This window comes from Equus przewalskii, chromosome 1 (assembly GCF_037783145.1).
Source record: "Equus przewalskii isolate Varuska chromosome 1, EquPr2, whole genome shotgun sequence".
Classification (NCBI taxonomy): domain Eukaryota; kingdom Metazoa; phylum Chordata; class Mammalia; order Perissodactyla; family Equidae; genus Equus; species Equus przewalskii.
The window spans coordinates 124298607-124310896 of record NC_091831.1 but is presented as its reverse complement, the minus strand read 5'-3'; the positions used below and the strand labels follow the sequence as shown (position 1 = coordinate 124310896).

The following is a 12290-nucleotide window of genomic DNA, read 5'->3' as shown; positions in this document are numbered from 1 at the left end:
CTTCCAGAGAAGTCATGAAACCCAGTGAGAACCCAACAAGTCTGGATTCTGATATCTTGCTGCAATATGTCTTTTAACATATTTAAAACCCAGTGGTGAAAAGATTGTCTGCCTATAGGTACACCACTAGGTGTAAATATGTTAGATGATGCCAAAGAAGGACTATGTGCCAAATTTATCTGAGCCTTCCATAGCCATTCCTGCATGTCAGAATTGAGCAAGTAGCCAGGAGGCCACAGGTGCTAGGATTGAGTAGAAAAATAATCTGGAGTAAGACTGCAGAATTGTGTATCAATTGAATTATTATTAAAATATTTCACTTTTCACATGTCTGACATTTTGAGTTCATTCTTCTACAAATTAGTAAACAAACAAGCAAAATTGTTCAAGCTAAGCTGTACAACTTTTTCGATGGTAAGAGCAGAAAACGTTCCAAAACTGTTCATTGAAAACCCACTGCTAGCTAGACCAGAATGTGTTAAACTAAAACGAAAGTTAAACATGCACCCTAGTTTACCATGTTTAGTAATAAATATAAAGTGTTTGTACTGACATGGTTTTATCTTCCCTCCCCATGGGGGAGAAAAAACCTCATAAATGTCTGTCCTTGAAAGCAGAGAGTAGTAACACGTCTATGATGTTCATAGGCTTATGACATCAGTATGCTTCAACACTAAATGGTAGACCTAGCCTGGGAAGAAAATAGAAAGGTTTTTAGCAACCCATGCCTTCACTGGACATGAAAAACATCTCCACCTGCCAATTGTCATTAGCAGCAAAATGGACCATTCTGTGACAATGCCTAGGGTCTATCTAAATATTGGGCCAAGATGGAATCGGCCACGTAGATGTGCAATCTGAGTACAAAATCTTCATGCATCTGCTATGGGTCTCTCCCCAACCACTGCAGTTAACTCTTGGGATTATTTTCTGTGTTGGTCTCACCTTGTCTGTGAGCCTGAATATTCCTGCTTCCGGTCTAGCTCCCAACAAGCTCACCTACGCACTCATTGAAGAGCATTCCAGAGGGGCCCACAGTTTATGGAGGAGCTGTCTGGAATGTCTCAAAGACATTAAATTATACTTGGAAAGAAAGAAAAAGAAAACATTTGGGAGAACCACAGTAACTTTTGGGCAAAATAAATTTTTGCACATAAAAAACATTTTGCCTTTTAAACAATAAATTCTTTTGCAGCTGAACTTCTAGACCCAAATCTTTAAGACCTTAAATTACACTTGAAAAATGAGCAAGAACAGATGATGAAAGATGATTGTGCAGTTGTGGAAAGTACGATGTCAGAGTCAGAAGAACAGTTTAAGTTTCTGCTGAGTTAGTTTCTGTGTGATCTTGGGCAAGTCACTTGACCTATAAACAAAAGACAAAATTTTAAAAAGTTAATGTTAAAGCAGGTATGTGCAAATATTAACATATTTAACACCATTATCCTCTAATGATAAAATTACTTTAATAATCAGTAATAATTATCTTGATTTGTTCTTTAGTTTTAAAACTATTTAAAAAGAACTGATATAAATTTTAAAGATACTGCATGTGTGAACTAAAACTTGCACTTACAACAAAAACATTATATCTCACAATTGGCATGCTGTTTCACTGTTTTCAATTTTATATACAAGTAAAAACTCCAAGAGGTCGCAAAGAATGAAGGAACTTAAGTAACTTGGGCTCTGCTTCTTCATCGTTACAACTGTATGCCATCTTTGCTTATGTCGCATCTACCATCCAAGTGCAGGGATATGTTATATCACAAGCGCTGGAGGCACACACTGTGCCAAAGAGAGCTCAAACATGCTGAACGGTTTGAACTTAATCTCAAAACAAAAGTGCATGGCTGAGTATTTCGGGGCTAACTGTCTAACTGGGAGTTCTCCAACTTAGCCTCCACATAGAGCGTGATATCACCAAAGCCTAAGTGATACACAGATGTGCTAATTCAAAGCTTACATGTAAATTCCTAAAACTCAACAGGAATCACTGCCTTTGGTTAGAACGCAGACCAACAAAATATTTTTTCCAAGAAGTATTTTATCAGTGACAATTTTTAGAATTGTCAGCACACAGTGACAATAAAAAACAGGTCAACTTTCAGGCGGGCTTATTGTTGTTTTTAAATTCTCTTCAACGTTCCCCTATCGTCTGCACCATGGGCAGGCTTTTCTTGCCCATGGTAACCCACCCTCCCAAGTCTCTTGCATTTTGCCACTTTAATGGTGAGACCACTGACTACCCTCAAGTCCCCATCAGAGCCTACCATGGCCCAGACCTGGCATTCACAGAGGGCCTTACATTGACAATTTAGGTGTTTCTTCTACATGAGGCGATTCCTGTAGTCACAGAGATAGACCAACAAGAATGAAGGAAGGTGACTTTTTATATGCCCTTCTGGTCCCAAGATTATGTCTAGATGGATAGCAAGGTCACCAAGAATAATTTGGAGATTGCTAGGGACTTGTTTTGAAGTGTTTTCAAGTCTGACTGAGAACTCTGACATTAAGAAATAAATAAGATATGAATATTTAAAATCATGTTTTCTTTAAAAAAAAAAAGAATGAAAGAAGGTGTTCACCTTACAATTTTCAACTTGTGCCATCACTGGACTGCCATGTGTATTTTTTTTTCTTTTTTGCTTGAGGAAGATTAGCCCTGTGCTAACATCTGTGCCAATCTTCCTCTATTTTGTATGTGGGCTGCCGCCTCAGCATGGCTGATGGAGTGGTGTAGGTCTCTGCCCAGGATCCAAACCCACAAACCCCGGGCCGTCAAAGCAGAATGCATGCAACTTAATGACTAGGCCATGGGGCTGGCCACTTGTGTGTAAATTATTATTGTTAAAAATTCTGAAATTATCTTGTGAATAGCACAGGTACAATGAATTGTACATTTGGGGTGTTTTAAATGGATTATTTTATTAAACGTGCTACAATTTTTATAACCATTTTGCCATTTCTGCAAAATGACAAAGTAATAAATGTAGCTGAGCCTGTTCACAATGCTAGGGTGACCAATGTCACAGGTTTTCTGGCATGTAGGACTTTCAGTGCTAACACAAGGACAGTCCTGTCCAGGCAAACCAGGATGGTTGGTCACCCTACTTAAGCCCTTCAGAGTGTATCACACTCTGATCTTACAGGATGGCTGGTTTCTCACTGGCTGAGTCTAGAAGCCATCTCCCCATCCTACTGAAACAGCACTCACACTAGGAGCAATCAGCCTGGAAGCACAGACGCCTCCACACACTGCTGCCCACTCCTTCCCAAGTCAACCTCTAACTCAAATAGAACATTTGACGACAACGACAACCAATGCCATTACATAATGTGCTTTATATAAGTCACAGGAGTGTTTTATAAACTAAAAACAAGATGAATGTAGAAATTTTACAATTTTTATTAGGACCTGGCAGAAATTTAGCTTTCTCAAAATCACCTGGAGGCTGCTGCCACACCTATGTGATGTCAATTCAGAAACTTCCAAAGTTCCAGGGCTGAAATTTGGAATATCCAAGACAACTGAGGGAATAGACTTTTGAATATGTAATGAAATAAAAGCTTTGGAGAGTATACGGTTCAGCTAAAACTGTAACCTGTCTGCGTTACATAACTGAAAAATCAATACACAATGTTACTGACAACCGAGCTATTGTATTGTGGAGGTTTTGTGATGAAACAGAGAGTCGTAAAAGAGAATGATGGTGTTTTCCATGCATCATATGTTGCCCTCCAACCAATGGCATGACCTGGGGAAACCATAAATAATGATTTACAGCAAGACTCAAGCCTTGAAATAGTCATTTGTGATCAAGTTTGATGAACATCTTTGCCTGTTGATACTTAAAAAACAATAAAATAAAAGACTTCAAGACCTGAAAGATAATCATCAACATGTTAAAAGAATAAATAGATTACAGAAACTTTACTAACTGACCACTCAAAACTTGGCCTTTCACAGCATCAGTAAGATTTAAACTGCAAGGTCAGTCAGAACAAAGGCAACTGTAGTTTATGAATGACTGAAAATGGATCAGCTTTATGAAAGTGGAGAGCCAAATAAGAAGGTCCCATCACAAGGATGTGGTTTGCACATTCACATCTGTGTCTGTGGGAAGGTAAATTGCTACAAACTTTTCAGAGGGCAATTTGGCTCTATATACAAAATTTTAAATACAATGTCCTCTGAGCAAAGCCATTGCTAAGAATTTGGTGCACAGAAATGCTGGCACAGATTTGCAAAAATACGTGAACAAGGGCAGATATTTCTGAATATTTATAATATTAGTAATAGTGAAAAGTTGACAACCTAGATGTTTAATATAGAGTTAAAAACTTCACTGTAGATCCATACTGAAGTGATCAGAAAGAAGGAGGTGGATTTATATGCATTGATTTGGAAATAAGGCTGGGATCTACTGGGGAGAAGATAGCAAGTTGCAGAGCAGTATGCGTAGTATGATTTTATTTTGTCAAATAAATTTAAACCAATCTGAATATACATTCATATGTTTGCACATAAATAATACACATTCATATGTGTGCACATAAATAATTCTGGAAATACCATATTCATAGCAAACTGTTAAGAGTGTTTAATGCTTAGGAGTGGGAGTGTTTCATTTGAAATTTTTTAGGATGTACTTAACATTACTTTTTGTTTTTTAAAGCAGAATTTTTTGTTTGTTTGTTTCTTTTAAGAACTGAGGAGCATGTTGTCAGTCAGGTCCTAACTCTGACAAATTATTGTATTTCTCCCCTGCACTGATCACATCAGAGACATAAGGCAGTGGTTACTGTATACAAAAAGACACCATGGACCCCGTAAGTAAAATCAGGCCTCTCCACACCATCCCAGGCACAGGGATAAAAAAAAAAGAGCTGCTCTAGCCTACTATATTTTTGGCAAAAGGTTTCAATTAGGTAACACATGAAAGTCATTTACAAATAAAGATAATATATTATTTAAAGAATTAAAGTTATATATTTATACCTATACATATTGCTCTATTTTAAATCTGGAGGATAAAGAATGCTTTTCCTTCTTCCCTAAGTTATTTCTTACTTCCCTTGGTCTTCCTAACTCTATATCTGTCTCTCTCTAGATACCATTCAATGAAAGTAAATTTTAAGATATTTTAAAACAGAAAGCAGAAGCTGTCTGTGAGTGGCTCTAAAAGAAGTGTTATTTCTGAAAGGTTCCAAATGGGCTGGGGGAATGGAGTGGGTCAGGATGTATTTGTGGGATCCAACAAGTGACTCAACAATTACTAGGAGACTAAAGAGCAACTATGCAAAGACCACGGGTAACTCATCAAGATGACACCGGTAACTCATCAAGATGACACTTCTGTTCCTTCCCATTAACAATGCCTGTCAATCAACTTAGTACTCTGTGAAAGCCACCAAAGAACTAATGGGGAGTATTAAAAATGCAGAGAATTGAGGAGAACTTTTTGAACAATAGCAGTTTAATCTTGGAAAACATCATTTGAACTCTTATATAGGGATTAACTTTTTTTTTTTTTTTTGGAAGATTAGCCCTGAGCTAACATCTGTGCCTGTCTTCCTCTACTTTATATGTGGGACACCTGCCACAGCATGGCTTGACAAGTGCTGCATAGGTCTACATCTGGGATCTGAACCTGTGAACCCTGGGCCCCCAAAGCGGATTGTGCAAACTTAACCGCTGCACCACTGGGCTGGCCTGGGATCAACTTTTAATTAAAGTATACTATATAAACATAAAAGTACACAAATAATAAATGCACAGCTTCTTTCACAAACTCAGCACTCCCATGTAACCAACATCCAGATTAAGAAATAGTACATTATCAATACCCCAGGAATCCCATTTTTTTAAGTGTCAGGTGACAGTATATGTGTGGCAGTATATGTGCCTGTTTCTGGACCCTCTTGGGAAGGAGCAACATTGTCACAATATTGAGTTCTCCAATCTATGAACATGGTCTATCTCTTACAAAGGGTAGCTTTATGATTCAATAGCCAATCTGAGAAATGCAGGAAAATCAGTAAGTGACTAAGTTCATCAACTTCTTTCGGGCTTCTGAGGGTCCCTGCAGGGTGATGTCCTGTTTCACCATATTCCCCAGGAAGGATGTGGATGTGCTCCTTGGCTTCATGAACTGAGTAAAGTTGCCATGTGGAGCCTCCAGTTTTCTAGCCACTACTCCCATTTTACCATCCCAATCACTGCAGGTGTTTGGTCTTCCTCCCTCCACAGGACATCCTTCATCATCTCGTGCCACTTTTTCTTCAGATCCTCTGCTAAGAATTTCCAGTATGACCCACAGCAAAGCTATGGCCTTCCATCTTAGGTGCAGGGCTCTTGGTCCAGCATCCTTCCTTGCTGGCCACTATAGAGTGGTACTGCTGGCTTCCTTGTGGACTTGACCTACCATCCTGGAACTGTCCTTGAAGTTTGTTTTTCATGCTGGTGTGTCTTAAGGGCAAACAGGGATACCTTCTTCACCTGGAATGCTTCCTCCAACTTCTATGATAAAATTTTTCAACATAAAGAAAAATAGAAAAAATGGAATAGTTCATATCTATATACCAATCAACTAAAATACCATATTTGCCACATTGATCTTGCTGTCAAGGTGTTGTAAAGTAAATACAGACATCATCATAATTCATCACAAGTATTTCAGCAGGCATCTCTAAAAAGCAAGGACATTTCCCTACATGACCATGATAACATTATCATCTCTAACAATATTAACCATAATTTCCTCATATAATCTAATATCCAGAAATTATTCAGGATTTTCTAACTGTCCCCAAAGTATCTTTATAACTGGCTTATTCATTTGTTATCTTATTGTATGTCTCTTCAATCTTGAACTGTCTTATAATTCACTTGTTGAAGCCCTGCCTTCTGGATTTGTTGCTTGTTTCCTCATAGAGCAGTATGAGCTGTTTCTCCATCCATCCTCCTTCCTTTCAATTACAAGTTATTTTTTTGCAAAAAATACTTCATAGGTGGTGCTGTATGCTTTATATTTCATCATATTAGAAGGCGTATGAATCTAGTTCTCCCAATATTTGCAATGCTAAGATTGATCCTCAGGTTAAGATGATAATAGCCTGATCATAGAATTGTAAAATTACACTTTCCTGGCTTGTGCTTAACAAGCAACCTGTGAGATGAAATTCTGCAAACATGTAAAACATGTTCCCTATCAATCTTTCACTTAATGCTTTTAACATCTTTTGTTGATCTTTGCACTAATGAACTATTTCATTAAGGAGCTGTAAATTGATTTTATAACTTTATCATTCCTTCTCCATTTATTATTTGATATTCTTCTATAAATAAGACTCCTCATCAACAAGGTTTATTTGATTATCCTGTAACAGTTCCTAATTAAAACATGGGATAAATGCTTAATTATTTTCCTTTAATAACCTATTTTCAAAGTAAAAAAGTAATTACTAATTTCCAAAGTTAATGTTCTAGCCGCCACCAGTGGTAACAAATGAACTTGTTGTTTTATTCTTATTTGAGTAACATTATGAATTTATAATATAATATCATTATGAATTCTATGTATTTCAAACAATTACATTGTGTTTTTTGATGCTGACATTGTTATACATTTGGCCAGTAGAATCCTTTCAAGTTGGTCTATTCCTTTGACAAGCTTTTATAAGCCTTTGAAAATTTCCTTACTTCCTCATGTAAGATCACCCAGATTCAACAGCTCATCAACCTACCAGCTGTGTGACCTTGAACAAATTTCTTAAAGTCTCCAAGCTTCAGCTTCCTCATTTGTAAGATAGAGATAACAGTATCTACCTCATAAGATTAATATGAAGAGTAAATGAGATAGTGTTATTTGGTATAGTAACTGACATTCAGTAGGCAGGTAATAAAACATAGATATTATCATTGGTCCAAGCTCTGCCTTTAAGAACCTAGTGAACTTGGATAAGATATTTGGCCTCTCTAGGCTTCAGCTTCTCTATCTGTACAATGAGAGATTTGGACTGTAAACTTTGAAGTTCTTTCCACTTCCAACATTCAGTGTTTCTATTCTGTAACCAGACCAGTGATTTTGTACAGGCTTGACAAGAAAACAAACAAACTAACAAAAAACAAAACAAAACAACAAAAACCCAAGAAGGGGATTTATGAAAAACCCACAGCTAATCTCATATTCAATAGTGATAGACTGAAAGGTTTCCCCTTAAGATTAGAATCAAGACAAGAATGCCCTCTTTCATCACTGCTATTCAACATTATACTGGAAGTTCTAGCCAGAGAAATTAGGAGTTGAAGTGAGTTAAAGGAGTACTGAAGGAATGCCCTAGGACTGAGCCAATGCGCAAAGACATGGAGAGGTTTTTCTCTCTCTCTCTCTCTCTCTTTCTCTCTCTCTCTCTCTCTCCCATTAAGTTCCTAGCATTCAAGGAAACCTGTCAAAACACTACCTGAACACAAGCTAAAGAAAGAGAGACTTCAGAGACTACTTATAACAAAGATTAAAAACTTTACAAAAATAGTTTAGAAAACTAATTAGGCAAACAAATAGCTAAAGCCTACAGAAAGCAAAAAAAACAACTACTGAAGGAGGAAACAATCTGATTTTCAGAGTTGCTACATTATAATATTCAAAATGTTCAGTTTTCAAAAACATTATGAAGTATGAAAAGAAACAAGAAAGTATGGCCCATTAACAGATGATATTAACAGAAACTGTCCCTGAGGAAGACATTGAATTTACTAGAAAAAGACTTTAAATCAATTGTCTTTACTATTCTCAAAGAGCTAAAAAGGAATCCATGAAAAAAACAGATAAGGGAAAGCTGGAGAACAATGTGAAGAAATAGGAAATATTAATATAGAGATATAAATGATAAAAAAGAATGAAACAGAAATTCTGAAGGTGAAAATATAATTGAATGAAAAACTCACTAGAAAGTTTTAATAACAGATTTGAGCAGGAAGAAGAAAAAACTGAACTTGAAAATAGATCAACTGAAAATATCCAGTTTGAGTAATAGAAAGAAAAAGAACGAAGAAAACTCAACAGAGCCTAAGAGATGTGTAGGACACCATCCATCATACCAACACATGTACAATGGGGATCCCAGAAGGAGAGAAGAGAGAGAAAGGTGCACAAAGAATGTCTGAAGAAATACTGGCCAAAAACTCCCCAAATTTGATAAAAGACATAAATCTACACATTCAAGCAGCTTAACAAATTCCAAGAAGGATAAACACAAAGAGATTCACACTGAGACACATAATCAAGCTGTCAACAGCCAAGGACAGAGAATCTTGAAAGCAGCAAGAGATAAGTAACTAAGTATGAAAAAGGGATCTTCCATAAGATTAACAGCAGATTTCTCATCAGACACATGGAGGTCAGAAGGGAGTGGGATGAATTTTTTAATGTTCTGGAAGAAAAACACTGGCAGCTGAGAATTGTGTATATGGCAAGATTATCCTTCAAAAATGAAGGAGAAATTAGGACACTCCTAGAAAGACAAAAGCTGAGGCAATTTGTTGCTAGTAGAACTGCCGTACAAGAAGTGGTAAGGGTGTTCTTTAGGTTGGAATGAAAGGACACTGAGCAGTAACTAAGTCATATGAAAACATATAGATCTCCAGTTAAAGTAATTACACAGATAAATATAAAAGCTAGCATTATTTTATTTTTGGTTTTTAACTCCACTTTTTATATCCTACATGACTAAAAGACAAATGCATAAAACAATCATTATGAATCTATGTCAATGAGTGCACAACATATAAAGATGTAATTTGTGAAAACAACAACCTAAAAGAGGAAACGGAGCTGTATAGGAGCAGTTTTCTATGCTATTGAAGTTAAGTTGGAATCAATTCAAACTAGACTGCTATAAATTTAGGATATTAATTGTAATCCCCATGGTAACCACTAAGAAAATATCTAAGAATTACACACAAAAGGAAATCAAAATACAAAAAAAATTAATTAAGCACAAAAGAAGGCAGTATTGGAGAAAATAAGGAAGAAAAAAGGTACAAGACATACAGAAAACAAATAGCAAATGGAAGAAGTAAGTCTTTATCAGTAATCACTTTAAATGCAAATGGATTAAATTCTCCCAAAAAGGGCAGAGATTGGCAGAATGTATTTAACAAAACACGATCCAAATATATGTTGTCTACAAGAGAGTCACTTTGGATCTAAGGACATGAACAAGTTGAAAGTGAAAAGATGTAAAAAAGACATTCCATGCAAATAGTAACCAAAAGGGAATTGTAGTGACTATACTAAAATCAGAAAAAAATAGACTTTAAGTCAAAAATTATCATAAAAGACAAAGAAGGACATTATATATTGGTATAAGAACATTATATATTGGTAGAAGGTCAATTCATCAAGAAGTTATAACAATTACAAACCATACACACTTAACAACAGAGCCCCAAAACATATGAAGCAAACAGTGACACAATAGAAGAGGAAAATAGACATTTCTACAATAACAGTTGGAGACTTCAGTACCCCACTTTTAATAACGAATAGAACATCTAAACAGAAGAACAGTAAGGAAATAGAACAACACTATAAACCAACCAGACCTAACACACATATATAGGACTTCCACCCAAAAACAGCAGAACACACATTCTACTCAAGTGCACATGGAATATTCTCCAGAGTAGACCCTATGTTAGGCCACAGGAAAATCTTAATAAATTTTAAAAGATTGAAATCATACAAAGTATCTTCAACCAAAATGAAATGAAGCTAGAATCAAGTAACTGAATAAAAACTGGAAAACTAAAAAGATTTGTGGAAATTAAACAACATACTATTAAACAACCAATGGGTCAAAGAAGAAATAACAAGAGATATTACAAAATACTTAGAGATAAATAAAATGAAAACACAACATACCAACCCTTACAAGATGCAGTGAGAACAGTGCTAAGAGGAAAATCTATAGTCACACATGTTTACATCAAAAAAAAAAGAAAGACCTCAAATCAACAAACTAAATTTACAACTTAAGAACGACATAAAGTCTGGAAAATTAAACCCAAAGCAAGCAGAATGAAGTAATAAAGATTAGAGCAGAGATAAGCAAAATAGAGAAGAGAGAGCAATTGAGATTATCATTGAAACCAAAAGTTGGTTCTTTAAAGTGATCAACAAAAATTAATAAACCTTTAGCTAGAATTACTAAGAAAAAAAGAGAGAAGACATATATCACTAAAATCAGAAATGGAACTGGAGACATTAATACTGACCTCACATAAATAAAGGAGATCCTAAGAGAATACTATGAACAACTGTATGCCAACAAATAGGATAACCTAGATGAAATGGATAAACTCTGAGAAATATACAAATTACCAAAACTGACTCAAGAAGAAATACAAAATCTCACAAATTATTAACAAGTAAAAGAGATTGAATCAGTAACAAAAAAAAAACTCCCAATAAAGAAAAGTCCAGAACAAGACAGCTTTACTGATGAATTTTATGAAACACTAAAGAAGAATTAATACCCATTCTTCTCAAACGCTTCCAAAAAGAAGAGGAGGGAACACTTCTTCACTCATTCTGTAAAGCCAGTATTACCTTGATACCAAATCCAGACAATGACACCTCAAGAAAGAAAACTACAGACCAATATATTTATATATTTATAAAAATCCTCAGCAAAATAATAGCAAACAATTCAAGAGCATATTCTTTTTTTTAAAGATTTTATTTCTTCCTTTTTCTCCCCAAAGTCCCCCAGTACATAGTTGTATATTCTTCGTTGTGGATCCTTCTAGTTGTGGCATGTGGGACGCTGCCTCAGCATGGTTTGATGAGCAGTGCCATGTCCGCGCCCAGGATTCGAACCAACGAAACACTGGGCCGCCTGCAGCGGAGCGCGCAAACTTAACCACTCGGCCACAGGGCCAGCCCCTCAAGAGCATATTGAAAAGGCTTATGAGAAAGTAGGGATTGGCTTTTTTCACTCAGCATAATTCTTTGGAGATTCACGCAAGTTGTTGCAGGTATCAATAGCTCATTCCTTTTTAGTGCTGAGTAGTATTCTATGGTATGGATGTACCACAGTTTGTTTAACCATTTACTTATTGAATGGCAGCTGAGCTGCTTCCAACTTTTTTCGTTATTATGAATAAAGCCACTGAAAATCCAAGTCCAGGTTTTGTGTAAAGACAAGTTGTCAATTCTCTTGGATAAGTGCCCGAGATTTCAATTGCTGGGTCATATAATTGTTTCATGTTTAGTTTTATAGGA

General features: G+C 36.0%; 1 long non-coding RNA gene across 1 annotated transcript in view; it reads right to left on the bottom strand.

Moving 5' to 3' along the window:
* Positions 1–284: 284 nt before the first annotated feature.
* LOC139083761 (uncharacterized) overlaps positions 285–12290 on the bottom strand; it is an 18944-nt gene continuing 6938 nt past the window's right edge. Inside the window, exon 2 of the long non-coding RNA XR_011540664.1 lies at positions 285–1366. This is a non-coding gene — a long non-coding RNA (uncharacterized lncRNA). The remainder of the gene's footprint in view (positions 1367–12290) is intronic.